Below are 18478 nucleotides of genomic sequence, written 5' to 3'. Positions count from 1 at the left end.
GTAGTGAAGGTCACTACTTCAAAATAGTAAGTATAGAAATTAGTAGTGAAATTCACTGCTACCATATTGTTTGTTAATTTCATTATGACATAAAATAGTACGTATATAGTAATTGATGTCATGGTAGTATGTTATCACATGATCTCTGAAAATGATTTGTCTAATACATACAGAACCATAATTATGCACAGGGCCCAGAATCTATATATCAAGACACACGGTAGTGTGTCGTGCGGCCCAAGAAGCCGGCGCGCCACACCGTGAGTATATTGACAGGAAGAACGAAAACGTCATTTTTACACCTTTGTATCTCGGTGATCACTTATCTGATTGGAACCAAATTTGCTACACAGTTGCCCGCCAGCCAAGGGAGTCTACATTCCAAATTTGAAGGAAATCGCTCCAGCCATGTCCGAGATACGAGCTGCCAAAGTTTCGTTTTTTTTTCTTCGTTTTTTTTTCTTCTTCTTCGTCTTTTCGCACACTTGCAAAAATTGCTATAACAAGCAAACGCGTACTCCGATCGCCTTGAAATTTGGCACACAGAAAGGGAGTCCAAAGGCGAATTCTAGCATCAAATTTGGTACAAATCCGATGAATGGTTCAGGAGTTATGACCGATTATTCGCGTAAAACAAGATCGATTTGTTGTCACGCCTACAGGGTAAACCGCTTCATGGAATGAGTTGAAAATTGCTATGTAGATGGAGTAACCATCGTAGGAGTGCCTTTTGGTGGTTTGAAAGGAATCGAGATAAAGACCACGGAGATATGACACAAAACCCAACCTGTGTCACAATTACGCGATCGATTTTTATGAATAAAAAAGTATTAGTTTTCACGCCTACTAGGCAAACCGCTTAGAGCAATAAGCTGAAAATCGGTGTATAGCTGGAATAATCTTCATAGAAAGTCCTTGCAGTAGTACAGAAGAATCGGATTACAAACCACTGAGTTATGATTCGAAAGCCAACTCCGTGTAGCAAATGCGAGATCGAGATACTCTAATAGAACAGTCACCCTAACAGAGCATTCGGCTAATTTATTTACTCCATTATAGAATTTTATTACATCACAAGTTATTCTGTAGGGAGTTCAGCTGCAAACAGTTAATCTTATAGACAGTTCAGCAAGAAGACAGTCACCATGTGGAGAGTTAAGCAAATATACCACTATACAGATTCAGAACATTACAAGTCACACTGAAGAAAGTTCAGCTATAAACAAGTCATGCACTGTGTAGAGAATTCAGCTACAATTAAGTCACTCTCTAGAGAATTCAGTTACACAGAATTCTGCTACACACAAGTCACTGTGGAGAGAGTTCAGCTACAAACAAATTACCCTTTAGAGTGATCAACTACAAACAAACAAATCAATTACCTTTAGAGCGATCAGCAATGAACAAATCAACACAAATCTACCTGTAGAGAGATCAGCTAGAAACAAACCACCCTGAAGAGAGTTCAGCTACAAAAAATCACCCTGTAGAGACATCAGCTAGAAACTAGACACAATGTAAGGAGTTCAGCTACAAGAAATCACCCTGTAGAGAGTTCAGCTAAAACAAATCAACCTGCAGAGAGATCAGCTACAAACAAATCACCTTATAGAGAGAGTTCAGCTACAAACAGATTACCTGTAGAGAGATCGGCTACAAACAAATCAACCTGCAGAGAGATCAGCTATATACACACAAATCAACTTGTAGAGAGATCAGCTACAAACAAATCACCCTGTAGAGAGATCAGCTAGAAACTACACACAATGTAAGGAGTTCAGCTACAAACAAATCACCCTGTAGAGAGATCAGCTACAAACTAGACACAAAGTAAGGAGTTCAGCTACAAGCAAATTACCCTGTAGAGAGTTCATCTACAAACAAATCAACCTGTAGAGCAATCAGCTAGAAACAAATCACCCTGAAGAGAGATCAGCTAGAAACAAATCACCCTGAAGAGAGGTCAGCTACAAAAAAATCACCCTGTAGAGAGATCAGCTACAAACAAATTGCCCTGTAGAGAGATCGGCTACAAACAAATCAACCTGCAGAGAGATCAGCTACACACAAATCAACTTGTAGAGAGTTCAACTACAAACAAATTACCCTGTAGAGAGATCGGCTACAAACAAATCAGCCTGTAGAGAGTTCAGCTAAAACAAATCAACCTGCAGAGAGATCAACTACAAACAAATCACCTTATAGAGAGATCAGCTACAAACAAATTACCCTATAGAGAGATCGGCTACAAACAAATCAACCTGCAGAGAGATCAGCTACACACAAATCAACTTGTAGAGAGATCAATTACAAACAAATCACCCTGTAGAGAGATCAGCTAGAAACTACACACAATGTAAGGAGTTCAGCTACAAATAAATCACCTTATAGAGAGTTCAGCTACAAACAAATCACTCTGTAGAGAGATCAGCTAGAAACTGGACACAATGTAAGGAGTTCAGCTACAAGCAAATCACCCTTTAGTGAGTTCAGCTACAAACAAATCAACCTGCAGTGAGATCACCTACAAAAAAGCACCTTGTACAGAGTTCAGCTACAAACAAATTACCCTGTAGAGAGATCGGCTACAAACAAATCAACCAGTAGAAAGATCAGCTACACACAAATCAACTTGTAGAGAGATCAGCTACAAACAAATCACCCTGTAGAGAGATCAGCTAGAAACTAGATACAATGCAAGGAGTTCAGCTACAAGCAAAATCACCCTTTAGTGAGTTCAGCTACAAACAAATCAACCTGCAGTGAGATCACCCACAAAAATGCACTTGTACAGAGTTCAGTTACAAACAAATCACCCTGTAGAGAGATCAGGTAGAAGAATTCACCTTGTAGAGAGTTCATTTACAAAGAAACCATCATATAGAGAGTTCAGCTACAAAGAAATTACCCCGTAGAGAGTTCAGCTAGAAGAAGTCACCTTGTAAAGAGTTTAGCTACAAAGAAACCATCATGTACAGAGTTCAGCTACAAAGAAACCACCTGTACAGAATTCAACTACAAACAAATCACCCTGTATAGAGATCAGCTAGAAGAAGTTACCTTGTAGATAGTTCAGCTACAACAATTCACCCTGTAGAAAGATCATGCTAGAAGAAGTCACCTTGTAGAGTGTTCAGTTACAAAGAAACCATCATGTAGAGAGTTCAGCTGCAAACAAATCACTCTGTAGAGAGTTCAGCTACAAAGAAACCGCCATGTAGAGAGTTCAGCCTCATACAAACCACCTAGTAGAGAATTCAACTACAACAAATCACCCTGTAGAGAAGAAGTTACCTTGTAGAGAGTTCAGCTACAAAGAAACCACCATGTAGAGAGTTTAGCTGCAAACAATTCACCTGTAGAGAGTTCAGCTAGAAACAAATCACCCCGTAGAGAGATCAACTGGACGAAGTCACCTTGTAGAGAGTTCAGCTACAAAGAAACCATCATGTAGAGAGTTCAGCTGCAAACAAATCACCCTGCAGATAGTTCAGCTACCAAAAAATCACCCTGTAGAGAGTTCAGCTAGACGAAGTCACCTTATAGAGAGTTCAGCTACAAAGAAACCATCATGTAGAGAGTTCGGCTATAAAGACACCACCATGTAGAGAGTTTAGCTGCAAACAAATCACCTGTTACAGAGAGTTCAGCTACAAAGAAACCATCCTGTATATAGTTCAGCTACATTTCAAGTCACCCAGTAGAGAGATCAGCTGCAAAAAAAATCCTGTGGGGAATAATGAGCATGTAATAAATATATGTATATAATTTGTATAATTACTAATAAAATCAAAAATAATTAAAGTACTAAAATTCTTCTTTAAGTTCTTTTCTTCTTCCTGTGGTAAAGAAAAAAACACATGGGTTAAAAAAGCCCCAAAGCCAGCCATAGGCCGGCTTTGCAGTATACAAATACAAAAAGAAGTGATATCTAATCAAAAACAGCCAAGCTGTAAAAAAAGGTGCGGCCCCCATAAAGGCCATGGTGAAAAAAGATGTGAAATCCAAGGTGGCGGCCAAGAAATGGCTGTGATGGTAGGTTAATGGTTACATTTTAATAACGGCAATTCAGGTGAATTTTGTGCCGCTTGGTCTTGGCACCAAATTCACCTGAATTGTTGTTATTAAAATGTAACCATTAACCTACCATCACAGCCATTTCTTGGCCGCCACCTTGGATTTCACATATTTTTTCACCATGGCCTTTATGGGGGTCGCACCTTTTTTTACAGCTTGGCTGTTTTTGATTAGATATATATATATATGTAGTATGTACACACATGAAAATTCACATACTTTTTGAGAAATAATTCCAGCAGACCAGTTCTACATCCAAAGCTGGCCTACAGGCTGCAGCAATTCAGTAGTGTCATATAGAAGCTAAGGAAGTGAGTATATACTGTGGATGACAGTAATCCAGTATGTGTTGCTCATATCAAATCTAGAAATAGTCTATATATAGTAGTTGTAATGAAGGATTTAGATTTTAAATTAAAGTGAAACAACTTTCATATGTTTCACAACATTTTAAATACTTGATGCTTTGAAGGATCAGCTATCTCATTTACCTTTATTGCAACTTAATTTGTTTGAGCATGTGTGACTTAACAATTGATAGATAAGTAGAGCCTGCCACCCAAGTTGGCCAGCCAGTGACAAATACATATATAGTGGCTATGAAAATATAACACTCATTATATGGTAGACATATGATAATTATTAAAGTACAAAGTATTGTACAATTATTACTGGGTTAGTTGCTTTTCTCTTCAACAATCAACAGAGTCATATTATATGCACTAAAACTTATGCATCATCAATATCATCAAAAATCAAAGACACTTCAGAGCCATATGGACATCGACTAGCAGGTCTACATACAATAAGAACAGACATAATTAAATGACATACACTTGTCAATTTTGCTACATATATTATAAGCATAGCAAAGCTGTATGCAAAATATTGTGTAGTGGTACAGTATTATAATGATGATAATAACATACATCATCTAAAATACAACTTCATCACATGTGTATTATGTTCCTGTTTACTCAACATGATAAATAGTAGCACCTAACTAAATTAAAACTATTTCTTATGCAACAATCAGGTGCATGTGCCTTACTTATGACAAAGGATATAATATACAAAGATATAGATGTTCATGTGGTAGCTATATATGCTACAATACTCACATAGAATATTCCAAAGGTGCTTGCCATGTACTTTCCTCTCCAGCAAGCAAATTGCTTTGGCCGGTGTTCATATTGACAGAGTGACATGCTGTTTTACATAACAGACGAGTGAGGTTTTGTGATGGACTGGTATGTAGTAAGACTGTTATTGCATAAACACTGAATGGTAGAAGCACCAAGACGAATGCTATCCCTGTTGTCATTTGAGAAGAAAAGCCATTAGAATGGTCAATAATTTTCAGTGTAATAATCGTCAAAATTACATGAAGAACAAAACCATCAAAAATGTTCAGTTTATTACTTTTGTAGGGTCTCACTGCAACATGAATCAGATCCATTATTAGACAAGCAGTGAATAACATGTACAATGAACTGAAATCACCTGCCACATCTGATATTATAATAGCAATTATTATCTGCCGACAAATCATATAGTAAGATGCAAACCAACGGAACTTGTTCTTGTAGCAACTCTGAAATTGGTCCAGTAGTGGCATGATTCTTATGAAGTTAATTCTGTGGTTAAGAAATGGTTGTAATAGCAGTAGTAGTGGTAATCCTATTACAATAACAAGTTCACATACAATGGCTATAGCAGCATAAACTGCATGACGTCCATGAAAATACTCAATATCAGGAGATAAGTAAGTATAAACTTGATCAATGCCAGTAAATTTTAATGGTCTCATTAGTAACAGTGATGTAGATGTTATTGAAGTGTATGATAATAACAGGATGAAACAGATGACATTAATTACTCCTCCTCTGCTGACAAGTGAAGTTAGCTTTCCAGAGTATCTTGCCGCTATGCAGATAGCTGCTAGAATTGACAAAACTGCTAGTGGATGCACATAATGAATAAACTGCTGATCAATGCCACTCATGCCTTGCACAAAACAGAGTTTTCCTAAAAACTGTGGGGTTAGCTTAGCAACACTAGAAATGACTATTACTGAAACCTGAAGACTATACGAAGTTTGGCCTAACAAGATATCTATCATACTGTAATAGAATGTTATCCCATAAAAGTATCCAATTAAAATTTTGAAATGCATTACTACAAATATACCAACAATAGCAGCTACCCAGTAAAGAGATGATGCCAATAGTACTAATATTGTTTGTCCTATGGTACACCTGTCATCATTGATACACTCAGTAGAGTCATAAGACAAAGTGTATCCATTTCTACATTTGCTACAAGCAACACCATATCTATGCTCCCAACATTGACTACCATTTAATGACTGATCATATAGTGAACAGATTCCTGTGTCAACTTGACAGTCAGTAAAATAGCAATAGTTTAATGGACAAAGAGTTACAGTTGATCGATTGTTAACACTACCAAACCAGTATCCTCTTTTAATAGTTGAACTACTTCTAGAGCAAGTTACAACATTCTCTGTAATTTGGCAAACACATTTCTTTTGTTTTGCATCAAAATAGAATCCTAAGTGGCACTGTGTAAGGTTGACAAGTACATCAACAATTATGGGTTTCCAGTCAAATGAATTATCAAAAAGTGAAGTCAGTTGAAGTTTAGTGGCTGTGTAATCAGTGGGTTGAATATTTCCAAAGAATTGTAAATTGATAATTCCATGAGATTCATGGCATCCAACAATGGCAAATCCACTATTGACAATAAAATTACTATCTATAACATTAATCCTAAACAGTGCAGTTCCTGTTGGATTTCCATTGATGTCCTGTAGACATGCTGAAATACTAACAACTTGTCCCAACATCACATCTTCTACAATATATGTACCATTGTAGAGCTGTGTTTCCAATACCAGCTTGTCTGGTGAAGTGACTAGTAGGCTTTTATTTAATCCTGGATTATGAAAAGTATGATTACACAAATTTGGCAAACTGTAGTATATTTCATTACCAGCTGCAATTGCTGTGTTACTGTCAAACAAAATCTCTTGTGAGTTATCAGTTATACTATCTTTGGAACAGTCAGTCTTGTCTGCAAAAATAACACCACCATACCTCGTTGCAACATTGTTAGTAAATGTTACTCTGGAGAAATTTGTAAAACTAACAGTTGAACTTTTATCAAGATGAAGAGCTCCACCATCCTCAGATACATTACTATCAAATGTCACATTTCCATTAATTTTTAAAGTTTTTCCAGTTATATGAATGGCTGTTCCAGAATTCCGAGCAAATTCACAATTTCCAGTCAACAGGATGTTTCTACTGAAGCAGTATATTATGCTTTTCCCACCAACAGTGTTCCTAAAGGAGCTATTGGTTATTGTGCAGTGATGGTGTACTGATGATGAGGGTGGCATCCACATGGCTGCTCCATGGCTCCTACTCACAGTGTTGTTTTCAAATGTCAAGTTTGTTATATTCACATGTGAAGTGGTAAGTCCATCATCTAACAATGAACCAAAATACATCCCACCACCAATTCCAGAAATACGATTAGAAACAATGCTTACTTCTGTGACTGATAGAACAAAGTAAAAAAACATTCTAAATGACAAAAGTGCAACTGGAACATAATATCTTGATGAAAAGGTGTTATTTCTGATCATTAATTGTTGGTATAAAATGAAGGTAAAAACATACTCCTTGCTCAGATAGACTGTGCTGTCAGGATTTGTTATAATAACTGAACCACCAATGTTATCAGTGAAGTTACTTTTAAGAATGTGTACATAGTTGCGTGCTGAATTATGTTTAGAAATCTGTGTGAAGACAATAGCGTGTGGCAACGTATGAGGTGAGTACATTACTTCATTACTATGGAAACTGCAGTCCATTATTGTGATATGTGTAAATCCTGTAAATTCTGCTATGACATTAGCAGTATTGTAGATGAATGTAGATGAGGTCAGCATAACTGTGCTGTAAGGATCTGGAATAGGCTGCACTTCATTGTTACTACTATATGCATGGCTCACAGTCAGAACACTGACATGATCAAGGCTAGCAGCAAGATATTTATTTGAGGCAAATTGTAGGTTTGCTAGTGAAACAAATGGATTAGATACGTCATACATCCAAATTCTGACTGCGCTGGCTTCACCATTAAATAGCGTATTCACACCACTTCTCACTTCATTATCAGTAAAGATTGTGTTACTTATTGTAACATTCAAATGGTTTAATGTTTGTACAAATATTTGCAGTGCTCCTGCAAATGAACAATTGTGGCATTTAATGTTTTGATTGTTAGAAAATGAACTGTTATTAATAGATATCTTTAAACTATTAATATCTTTAGAAACACAAGTATCTTTAAAATAGTTAATTTCAAGTCCTGCAGTAGATGTAACATTTGATGATAGTGCATCCTTTGTGTTTGACCAAAAACTCCCACTATCAAAGTTTACCATCCCACAAACATTTTCCAGATATACAGCAGTTGATGAGGAGTATTGAAATTTATAATTTTTAAAATTTAATTCAGCAGAGTTTTGAATAGTGATACCAGATGGTAGAGTAGCATTTTTACAACTGCATTTGTTAAAGGCAACATTTTCAATTGATATGTTTCTACAATATTCAAACTGCAGACATCCTGCATTGTTACACTGTATTGTAGAAAAGGGATACCCTATTATTGAAATGTTGTGATAATTTTTTAACCTGACTTTTGATGGTAGTGTTGTGGAACTGACATTTATCATAATTATGGTATTGTTTTCCAAATGTTTAAGTGCAAATTGAAATGATGGACACGTGCATGACAACATTGTGTCATTCTGAGAACATTTACAATCATCTTTATTAGGAATCCTCATGTCACCAGAGTATTCAGTGTCCAGCTGGCTTTCAATGATCTCTTTTGCAGAAATGCCATTTCCCAAAGAGGGAGTAGTTACATACAAGATTGTGATGAATGTGATGATGATGGTCATCTTTACTACACAAGGAAAATACATGTACAAAGCAGTAATTTAACTACATATTTCACAATTGTTACATTGTAAAGGGATTATCAGTATTTTCACAAGTGTACACTGAGAATACTATTTTATTTACTCCCTCCATTCTACCCAAAGCATACTGTTAAAAAGGTTGTGCTATACTGTATGTGAATAATCAATGCTATAAGTTTTTAAATATTCCTCACTGTATCTACCTGCATCATCCTCTGATTTGTCAGTCGTAGGCATTGATATTATTTATACCTTACGTGCACTACTTGGTTGCATTGTCAGTCATTCAAACACAACTCAGCTTCCACCACCTTATAGTGCTAAAACTCTTTATTATAGTGCTACATACTAAGACCAACATTTTAAAAGTGTACGGTTAATTTGTAAAGCTGCTTTACTGTAGTTGTACACAGTTATACCAAGAGTTAATAATAGTGGAGGGAGAGTGTCTAACACTGCATAGGCCTGTAAAAAATGATCCTGAGAAATTCAAAGGGATTCTTTCTGTAAAACTCTGTAATTTGTAGTATTCTCCATAGGTGAAGATTGTTTCAATCATCACATTTCTCAGTAACTTTTAGTATACGGAACATATTGCTTTACTGAGTTTTATGCTCTCAGTAAAACATCAGTGAATGTGGATTTACTGAAAAGCTATTAAAAGAATAAACTATTAACTGTTCCATATCTGGGGATATACCACTCTAAAAAACTTTAAGCAGTGTCATTGAGTTAAACTCTGTGTATAATACCTCTACGCTTGTACAGTTTCAAGGAGTGGTTCTAGTGTTTTCAAATTCATACAATTTTTTGGAAAAGCATGTGGGATTTTACTGTAAATGTATAAAACGTGAAAAGCCCCTGTAGTCTGTACTTTAATTAGTGCTACAGGGTTCAGTTAGCACGCTTTGTTTGGGCATGAATATGAAATGTTTAATTTGCTTCATGAAGGTGAAAACATAGCTATATGTGTACATAAAAGGCTTTGTATTTGTCTAACAGAAACCTGGGTAGTATAAATATTTACTTTTTTAAATAGTAACAGAATTACAATATGGAGGAAATTTGTCCACTATAATAATGAAACATGATTGGTTATCATGTACAGGTGTGGTCATTATTATTATACTAATATGTAAACATTTTCTACATGCATCATGTGCATATGCTGATATGCCAGGATTGGAGATGTAGCCAGGATCAGTGGTTGTGGATGTACCCTCGAGACCTTGAATGCTTTAATGGTTTACAACTCAACAGGTTGCTAGTTAAAACTTTTAAGAAGATTACAGTGTATATCCCTTCTGCAGATCCTTTCCTGTGCAAATTTTAAGCCACTACAGTCGAACCTCTCTTAATAATCTCCCCGAATTAAGGACACAATAGAAAAAACCTCCATAATAAGGACAAAATTTTTTGGTCCCAACAGGTCTGGTTAATACATTTATTTAATTTGAAAAGAGGAAAACCTCTATCTATATCACAGCAAAAAGTGGCCAAAAATTTTGGGTCCCAAAATGTCCATAATAGAGAGGTTCCACTGTATAAACTGTTGTGCTGTGTTATTTCTGTCAAGCTAAAATGTATGTTTGGTTCCTCAACTTAGAAATCTATATTTCAAAAGATAGTTTCCAGAAACCCTCTGCCCATGTAATATGCACACATACAGATTTTCAATGTATATATTTCATGGTCTTGAAAAAAATCCCAACTTGCCAGTTGTAGTGTACATATAGCTATAGGTGCATGTTCAAACTAATAACTACTACTGAAATAATTGCAAGTTAAGTTACAGTAACTATGAAGAACAGCTATACCAGTTAGTAGCTGCAGTAATGAAAAAAACATTATCCATCTATTACATAGATACACATCATGCATAAATGCGAATTGAAAAATTATATCTGACACTGTAGGACTAAGAAAACTAATTAAAAGTCTTTCAGATTGTATTATATAGTTATATGGCACCAATATCTTACTTAATATGCAAGCTTTGCTTGTAGAGTTTGAAGAGGTTACTAACAGATGTTGCATTGTATAAATGGCTTAAGTAAGATTGACTTGCTTGCATAAATGCATACTAGGGTTGTTAATCAAGATGATCAATCAGGTATTGCTGAGGGTGAACTGGGCTAGCAATGTAACCAAGTAATCAGTTGGGTCATATGACCTTGTTACATTTATATCATAATGGGTGCACTAAAGTTTAATCATATCAAAGTAAACAATATTACAGCAATTATTATATAGCACTGTGTGCATGTGAAGCTGACTGAAATATCTTTTCACAGATTGTTGGACTTCATTTACATGCATCATTTTTGTGTTGCATGTATGAATACGTACGCATACATTCAACCCCCATACAATACAAATAGCATACAATACAAATACAATATATGTCATACCACTATAAAGCAGTGTAGATTAAATCCTTGACTTCTCGTAATTTTAATTTGTTCTGAATAGTATCTCTCAAAGATTTCTCTGCTGAATTTGATATTCCATTTGTACTGAGGTGTAACATGTTCTACTTACTTATAATTCAGTATCAACAGGTGTGGTAGCCAATATAGAAGACATGCAATGCCGGGTTGTTTTCTTCAAATAGCTATATGGGTTTAATATGTAAACATAAGTACATGAAAGTGTCATTATGATAATAATATCACCCACTGAGTGGGAGATGTAACATTTTATTGCAACTGTTAAACTGTCCTTTATACGATTCATTTTGAGCCTTGTTTAGCATGAATCACAGTTGAGATTCACCGTATGTGTTACTATTATGCTACATATACCTCTCTCCTCAGCAAGCAAAACTTGATATAGTTTCCAAGTTCTGTTCTGTATGGTTTAGTCACTAGGGGTTAAAACATTGAGCGATTGTCACATTGATGTGATAATCATAAAACTTATTATCAATTTGGCATGTTTTGTATATTAATTTTAATAAATTTTGTATGTAATTATATATATATTACAAGATCAAACACGCTGTATGAGATAAACATAAAGGCAAAAGCTACTGTACATTGTATCTATAATAAACAAACAATAAACAGCCTAAAACTGTAAGCAATTTTGTGGTAATGTTATCCAACCAGTTACTTGGTTGTTGCAAACATAGTCATCACCCTCAGCAATGACCAATTGATTAATATTGCACAACCAATTCACAGCCTATTTTTTTCTGATAAAACTTACAGATGTCATGTGTAATGTGTATGAACAATAACAGTCTTCCTAGCTTTATGTGGGCCATATATACTGTAGCTTAACTTTGTAATCTAAAGCTATTACTGCTGACTTGGACTTTGTACACACATGTCAGCATATTGTAAATATGTAGTAAAACTTTGCAAACATTCTTTACAGTTTTGCTTAGTTAATGGCAGAAAACAGTGCAGACCAGCAAATGACAAAATGTTGTCCAAAGTAAGAGAGGTTGATCAAGTACCCTCTCCTGCACTGTACTCACATATTTCCAGAATAAACACTGTATGGCTATAACAGGGACGGATACAGGGGGGTTCAAAGGGTTCCATGGACCCCTCCTCCCCTCTTCTTTTTATAAGAGATCAATTTGAGATATAGTATAGCGGCACAACCAAAAAATTGTGCACTTTTTCATTAAGCCATGAAACTTTCCACATAAATAGTAGTCCTCAATACATGTATTTTCAGATATAGTGCCATCGCTGATTTTACCTTTGATGACCTTTACTGCCATTTTAATACAGAAAATTGATCATTTTTTGTCTTTAATTCCCTGAGGCAGTAATTAACTGTTAAAACATGGTACCAAACAAACGATCTTGCTGATTGAAACGACGTGGTTTTTATTTGAAGTCGATAGGTGATTTGATTACAAAGTTATGATCATATTTATTAGCTGCAAAATTTGATAAATTTATGCATAATTATCTGCCCACAGGTAATTCACACCTTGAGGGCAGGTAAATTTATCAAATTTTGCAACTAGTAAAAATGATCATACCTTTGTAATAAAATCACCTATTGACTTCAAATAAAAACCAAGTTGTTTCTATCAACAAGATCTTTTGTTTGGTACCATGTTTTTAACAAGTTAATTACTGCCTCAGGGAGTTAAAGACAAAAATGATCAATTTTCTGTACAAAAATGGCCGTAAAAGTCACCAACAGTCAACTCAGCAATGGCGCTATATCTAAAATTACATGTCGTGAGGAGTACTGTTTATGTGGAAAGTTTCATGGTTTTATGAAAAGTGCACAATATTGCCAATTTTGGGGGCTACACCATTATACTAATACTCTAATAGAGCAGTCAAGATTAAGATACTCTAATAGAGCAGTCACAGTATTCTTCAGAGGAGTAATGTAGCAAGCTACGTATGTAGTTATTAATAAGGAGACATAGTTGGTAGAGGGCAGCTATTGTCAGCAGGTATAGCTACCTTTTTTTGTTTGGTCTTCAACTTACAGCTAGGTCATGCCATCACCAGGCTAGACTGAAGTTGCAATTCCAGCATGGAACTCCCTTTTAGAAAGTCTGGATCTGCCCCTTACTTTTATGTATAAATTACAGATCTTGTGGTATTAAATTAAGACACACAATGCTAACAAAGAACTTTATTTCTATTTCAATAGAATTATCCACTTGTGAAACTCAATTCCAATCATTGATCTAAATTAATCCATTATTGTGCATAGTCTTAATTCTGGGAACACTTCACAGCAATCTTCCACCCTTTCTCCACCTTTTCAAACACATTTTCTGTAACAACTTTAACAGGCTGTAGGACCAGGTGTCCTACAGACCTTCAGCACTTGTGCTGTAAAGCCTTAATAAATAAAAATAAAACCCGGATGATCCACATAAACTCCATTTCCTTTATACATGTAGCTCCTGTGTACACACATCAATTTTCCAACTACCTTTAATTCAAATACACTGATACTAATTACTAACTGCATAGAATTATGTAATTATAAAATATATGTGATTAACTGTATTGTGGGTATATGTTGCCCACAAACTTTTACTGTAGGTCTTTGTCTGCAACAAAAACACTTAATTTAAGTACTAAACTACATATAAGGTTGAATCATGGGATTATAGAACACAAAACACATGTACTGGTAAGCATATGTTGCTATGAATATTGTAACATTCCAGTATGGACTTTGATCACATGGGAAGCCTCAAACATGGCTAATACACCTACAACAATTGCTTTGTAAATTCAGAACAAAGAGTTTTATAATAATGAGTAGGGCATAAAATGGCTGCCATAAACAAAGATGTTGTGTTGGCAGCCAGTCTAGTATTATCACTAGTTAGTCTAGCTCTACTCTTTGGTGTGTCTTGGTACTTCCAGTCATCCCTGGATTTACTACAGCAACAAATAGACTATGACAGGGAACTGTTGTTGAAGTTACAAGAGCAAATTAAGGTAGGGAATTTTGAGTAGCCAAATTGATGAGAGCTATCTATAATTACACAGCTATTAAGCTGACATGCTATATCTATATACTCCATGCATGCATGCATATTTGAGTGCATGCATGCATGTACTAGTTGGTGAAAGTGTATATTTTGTGCATTATATTTTTAACATGCACAATGAGTTACATGCTATGATGAGTTTAGCACTGCACTTAACTAAACCATTTGTAACACTTGCTAGTCCAACACACAAGCTATCCTTGAATCAGACGTTGATGAACCTGAAAGCAACCATGGTGTGATCAAACGACAATCGTGTTCATGTAAAGATGGTATTCAGGGTCCAAAGGGTCCTCCTGGTGAGAAAGGAAAGGATGGCAGTAAAGGAGAAAAAGGAGATCCTGGCCCAAGAGGAGACACTGGTGACAGGGGACCAAGAGGAGTATTAGGTATAATATGCATCATCTAAGTGATATCAAATTTAACCTTTAAAGCTAAAGATATGTGAAGTATAGCAGCCAATGGCTTTGGACTGCTGGTGGGAAAGGAAGGTGTAGCTATAATAATTATTATGGAGTTTGTCTGTGCATAGTGTGAATTTCGAAGATTTTACAAGGGTCATTGTCAATAGGTGTTCTATGATGCAATGTTAAATACGTGTGCACAAATGCGTGACACCATTTGAGGCCAAGATGATATATTTTATGCAGGGAAATAATAATTTTTTTAATGCTAATGTGATGGAGGTATCAAGAATTTTTGCAATGTGCATGGCAGGAATTTATGCTTACAATTACCTGTTGTGATTACTCTTATTAGCTAGCTCTGTAGCTACGTACGTATATCAGTATAATTATGCACAGATGAGATTTAGTTTTCGTAATACGCTATATAAAAGAGAACATAATTATATTATGTAATAATATTATATATATATACACCATCACAACCATACAAAATAATAATATGTACTTTACTAAGCATTCACATTACATACAAGATTATTATGTGTCAAGGTGATCAAGGCTATCCAGGGAAGCTAGGAGAAAAGGGTGATCAAGGTAAAGTAATATAACTGTACATTTAAATAATAATTTATGGTGCACGGTTGTTTATTGAAGGTGAAAAAGGTGAGGAGGGTCCAATAGGTCACCAAGGTGTTAAAGGGGACAAAGGAGCAGTTGGACCAACTGGAGTAAAAGGAGACCCTGGACCCAGAGGAGACATTGGTGATAGAGGGCCACGAGGATTGATTGGTAGGTATATACATACATGTGTATGGTGGTATAATGGATATAATAATTATGATAAAATAATTATAAGGGATATTTAGTCATAGTGGGTTGAGAAGTTTCTCAAAACATCATATTATAGTGATTATTTCATTTACTTCTTCATTGGTAAGTGGACATTAACTCAACTCCAATATTAGTTTTAGCATGTGATATTCAACCAACCTAGTCTTGAGGTCCATCAACCCTCCAGCTCTCTGTACTCTTATCCTTCAATACAAACAAAAAACATTCCTATCAATTCCTGCCATGCTTCATCAACAGTGGACCCAAGGGAGGATCCCAAGGGTTCCATGGAACCAAAATGGCTAAATTATCTCGAACTTCTGTGCCAAAATCAGATAAATGCTATAAAGAGAGCATATTTCCTCTAATGACCAAACCATTTTGTAATTATTGCTATAACATACAGAACAAGCCAAATCAAGTCAAACTGACTTTCCAACATATTCGAGCATACCTCTACACAATAATTATCAGTTTATAACTTAATTTGTAACTACTATCAAATCATGATCACTCAGTAAAAGATCAACTGTATAGTAGCTAATGTTAGGGATTGACCACATGCCATAGTTAGCAAACTAAAGACAGACCATACTTCAAAGTGAAACCATCAATGTCAGAGAGAAGCGCATGTACAACTTATTGTGGTGTAGCTAAAGCAGAATTAACAAATGAATACATAAGAAGTCAACAAATAAAATGATTAAGTATTTTATTTGATTCACTTAGGTGATCAAGGAAGACCAGGAGATAAAGGTGACAGAGGTGAGCTTGTTATTATTTTATGCAAGTCTTCATGCAGTGTGTTAAAAGGTGATAAAGGAAGAAATGGAAAGAAGGGAGACGATGGTAAATAAATGTGGAATTAATCATACACACATACAGTTCCCCTGTAAAATAGACTCATGCAAAGAGGTTATGCTTATACATGCTAACTATTACGTATTTCTGGATCAGTTAATAATTTATGTAGGAGCAATAATTATGCATGTACATAATCTATGCACACACAGATAACCATAATCTATGTTTATCTGATAGGTATACAACAATTGCTTTCTTTAAAAATTGTGATCAGCAACCTCAGCTTGAATAGGCTTAAACTAATTACACATTGAAACTAGTCGATTATGCTTTTGAGCAGTGCTATATCTGTTATGCTCAAAGTTATGATTAAGAGCTGACTGTTTTATTAGAGTATATCAGTATTTTTTTGCGAAGTATAAATAATCAGCATACAATGTGCATTGCACATCTTTGTTTTTGAAAATCATCCTATTATGTGTTTATGCAGCCTAAAACACTTAAAATTATGCTGCCTCAAACTTAACCATCAATGCTATTTTGACACCACATGGCTCAGAATGTAGGTGGGTCATTATTCAAGAGACACTTTTCTATTTACCACTGCCATTATATTTTTATTATCAATTACAAACCAGTCACACCATGGCCAACACATAATGCAGGAGCTACAATAGGCAGGTTACTTTGTACATAAGTAATGCTAGGAAGAATTGTTACAATGACCAGTTTACATATAGGTCAGTCTTATTAAGTAGTGAAGTTATTTTACTCTGTAACAGGATTGTTTGTTATTAAGGTGAGGTCACTTTTGCATTAATGTATATAGCCAAGGCAACTATATAATTATAATATGACATAATTGTTTATTTCAAGTTTCCCTTCTGTTACAGTTTGACACATACAAATGAGCATTTAATGAATATTTTAAGATTTGTCTCTTTCAAAAATTACTAGGCAGGAGGACCATGCAGAAACATATTAAAGCATAATAAATTATTTTCACAGGTCATCAAGGTATAACTGGAGAGCAGGGAGAACCTGGACCTAGAGGTGTTAAAGGAGAGATGGGTAGTAGAGGATTACCTGGTCCTAAAGGAACTGTTGGACAAAAAGGTGTGAAAGGTGACAAAGAAGAGAGGAATGGAGGAACTGTGTATGTAAGATGGGGACATGATCGGTGTCCATCAACTGCCCAACTGGTGTATAGTGGAAGAGTGGGTGGAACCCATTATAGTCATAAAGGTGGTGGCAGTAACCCACAGTGTTTACCACTAGACCCACAATACCTCAGAACTAAAAGTGGATTACAAAATCAAGCATTAATGTATGGAGCAGAGTATGAAGTCTATGCCCATCAAACCATTAGCAGTGCTCAAGGTCTTGATGTACCTTGTGCAGTTTGTTACGTCAGTCAACGTTCCAGTCTACATGATGCCAGCTAGGTTTGAGTGCCCTAATGGATGGACCACTGAATATTATGGATACTTGATGACTGAACATCAATTCCACAGTAGAACACAATTTACATGTGTTGACAAAGATTTTAAATATGTGCCTGGGACATCAGGTAGCAAGTACGGATTTTTATTTTATATTGTGGAAGGACAATGTGGTACACTACCTTGTCCACCATATGATGAAGAGAAAGAATTCACATGTGCAGTGTGCACCAAGTAAAGTACCTATATGCATACAGTGTAGAGACATTACAACTATTTAAGTTTGTACAGTAACACACAATTGTATGTGTTTGGTAACACATTGTTACTTTTATTACCATCATAAAAAAATTAGCTACAAAAATACACATTAACATATACAATAGGTAGGTAGCTCTGT

The 18478-nt window shown here is 35.5% G+C and overlaps 1 pseudogene; it reads left to right on the top strand.

Moving 5' to 3' along the window:
* The first annotated feature begins 14360 nt into the window (after positions 1-14360).
* Positions 14361-18424, top strand: LOC136261349 (short-chain collagen C4-like; annotated as a pseudogene).
* The last annotated feature ends 54 nt before the right edge of the window (positions 18425-18478 follow it).

The sequence above is a fragment of the Dysidea avara genome, chromosome 7 (genome assembly GCF_963678975.1).
Source record: "Dysidea avara chromosome 7, odDysAvar1.4, whole genome shotgun sequence".
Lineage (NCBI taxonomy): Eukaryota > Metazoa > Porifera > Demospongiae > Dictyoceratida > Dysideidae > Dysidea > Dysidea avara.
This window is presented reverse-complemented; position numbering and strand designations above follow the sequence as displayed.